The 2,915-nt window shown below is 39.9% G+C and overlaps 1 protein-coding gene across 1 annotated transcript in view; it reads right to left on the bottom strand.

Annotated features, from left to right (window-relative positions):
• Positions 1–2,915, bottom strand: part of CCDC138 (coiled-coil domain containing 138) — a 114,624-nt gene that overhangs the window by 87,744 nt on the left and 23,965 nt on the right. The gene's annotated exons all lie outside the window — the stretch shown is intronic.

The raw sequence follows: 2,915 nt of genomic DNA, 5'->3' as shown, positions 1-2,915 counted from the left end.
CGGTCTCCACATGGGATCCGAACCCTTGGCGGGAGCGCCGCCGCGCTCCCAAGCGGCGCACTCTCCAGTGCGCCACCGGGCCGGCCCAAAGCAGTTAACTTTATACTTAATAGGAGTAGACAAACAAGTCTAAAGAGAGAATCAAAATAAGACTACAGAGATCCAAGAATCTAAGCATTCCTTCTTTAGCCCTGTGAAAATAACCCAATAATCTGAAAAAATTAGCTTTATGTAATATTATCACTATGTTAAATAATGCCTTAAATGACTTAGGATACAGTCTAAATAGTTATTTTAAAAACTAGTGTAATATTTTCATTATCCAAATTTTTCTAAATCTAAAAGATATTAAAAACATACAATAAGATCCATTTCCAGCATGGCAGGATAAGCTCTATTTCTGCTGATTACAACAAAAAACTCTAGACAAAACACAAAAAGCAACTACCTGAGGATTGTGAAAAGTAAACAAGAGAATTATAGAAATGAGTGAAAACTTAGAAAAGCAACCCCAAGAGGTAAAGTTTCTTGTTTTTTTGTTTTCCCTTTTCTCTCAGAGTTTTGCCTCAGGGTGAGCCCCAGTTATGGAGAGGTGGAGCAAAAACTTTCCTTAAAAGTTCTACAAGAAAGCCAGTCTTTCTAGCAGGGAACCAAGGAAGAGGTACTCTCACATCACGGAGTGTGCGGAGAATCTGAGAGAAGGGAGACACAGAAAGAGGATCCTCTCCCTCTGGTTTATATAAACCTACACAAACTGGGCTCACCTCCGAGCTGCCCAAGCATAGGACAGACAGTGCAAAGCAGCAGGGCAAAGGCTTGGAGAATGGAGCTCAGCTTAGAAGTTGCACCCAAGTCTCAAGCTACCCCCCTCAACGCTTCCACATAGACAAAAGACCAACAGCAGCACGGCAAAGGCTCTGAGAACTGAACTACAATTTTAAACTGTTGCCCAAGTCTTAGACTAACCCCTAAGTGGCAGGCACAAGACAACTCCATAGCAACATTGCAAAAGCTTTGAAAGCTGAACTGAGATTAGAACCACAGCCCACACAGAAGGTGAGAAAAAACTGCAGCCTAAAGCTAATTGGGCTGAATATTTAAAAAACAAACAAAACCCCCAAAAAACCAGTCTCCAGAAGATATAACAGAACGCAGAATCTACACAACATGATATCCAAAAGGTCTCAAATACACTCCAAAAATCACTGGACAACCAAAAAATGTGATTATGTATCAAGGAAAAAAGATAATCAACAGATGCCAATCCTGTGATAACCCAGATGGATTTTTAACTATTTTCCATGAGGTAAAAGTAAATGTAGATATAAAGACAGAAATTCTTATGAGGAAAAAAAAAAAAAAAAGAACATAATTAGAAATTTTAGAACTTTAGGGCCGGCCCGGTGGCGCACTGCGTAGAGTGCGGCGCTTGGGAGTGTGGCGGTGCTCCCGCCGAGGGTTCAGATCCCATATACAGACCGGTCTGCTCACTGGTTGAGCGCGGTGCGGGCGCGACACCGAGGGTTGCGATCCCGTTGCCGGTCGTGGTACAGGCGCGACACCGAGGGTTGCAATCCCGTTACCGGTCACGAAAAAAGACAAAAAGAAAAAAAAAAAAAAGAAAGAAAGAAATTTTATAACTTTAAAATTTCAGAAATAAAAAATTTATTAGATGTACTCAATAGAAACAAGGAGATGAAAAAGAAACAGTGAACTTAAAGACAGATCAACAGAAACTACCCAATCAGAAGAATATCAAAGAAAAAGAAGGGAAAAAGGGGAAGAGAGCCTCAAAGTCTGCGGGGTAAAAGCAAAAGGGCTAACGTATGAGTCACTGGAGATTCAGAGGAGAGGAAGGAGAATGCGACTGAAGCAAAAACAATATTTGAAAGAAATATTGGCTGAAAACTTCCCAAATTTGACAAAGACATAAATTTACAAATTCAAGAAGCTCAGTAAACCACAAACAGGATAAATGCAAAGTAAAGGATGCCAAGATACATCATAAATGAACTGCTGCTGAAAACCAAAAATTAAGAAAAATCATAAAATGATGCTATTCACATGACATTCTGGAAAAGGCAGAACTACAGGGACAGAAAATAGATTAGTAATTGCCAAGACTCAGGATAGGGAAAAGGGATAACTACAAGGATCATAAGGAAACTTTGGGGTGCTAAAACTATTCTTATCTTGATTATCATGGTGATTACAAGACTATGCATTTTTCAAAATACAGAAATGTATAACAAACAACGAATTTTACTCTACGTAAGTTATACATACAGTAATATATCTCTTGATATGAAGTATATTATACCGCCTATATAATATTCTTGCCAAAAAATATTTAATCTGGGGCCGGCCCGGTGGCGCACAGGAGAGTGCGCCGCTTGGAAGCACAGCGGCGCTCCCGCTGAGGGTTCGGATCCCATGTGGAGACCGGTTCCCGCTCACTGGCTGAGCGCGGTGCGGGCACAGCACCGAGGGTTGCAATTCCGTTGCCGGTCCCCGGTACGGGCGCGACACTGAGGGTTGTGATCCCGTTACCGGTCAGTAAAAAAGACAAAAAGAAAAAAAAAAATTTAATCTGAATATTTTATTGTTAGGAAACAATCAGGCAAATCCAGAATGTGGCATACTCTACAAGACTGCTTATATGGACTCTTCAAGGAAAAGTCTCACAAGAAACAAAAATGGTGAGCCTGAGTGCTCTAGATTTGAAGAAACCAAAAAGGTATAAATAACCACATATAATGCATAAATCTTATCTATTTCCTTGATAAGAAAACATAAAAAAGCAATAAAAGACAGTTTGGGGACCAACTGGGAAAGTAAATGTGAACAGTATACTGTTATATTATTTAATTAGCATTAATTTCCTAATATGATAATGATACGAGAATGTCTTTATT

The sequence above is a fragment of the Galeopterus variegatus genome, unplaced genomic scaffold (genome assembly GCF_000696425.1).
Source record: "Galeopterus variegatus unplaced genomic scaffold, G_variegatus-3.0.2 Scaffold1279, whole genome shotgun sequence".
Classification (NCBI taxonomy): Eukaryota; Metazoa; Chordata; class Mammalia; order Dermoptera; family Cynocephalidae; genus Galeopterus; species Galeopterus variegatus.
Note: the sequence above shows the minus strand (reverse complement) of the source record. Positions and strands in the feature narration are given on the sequence as shown.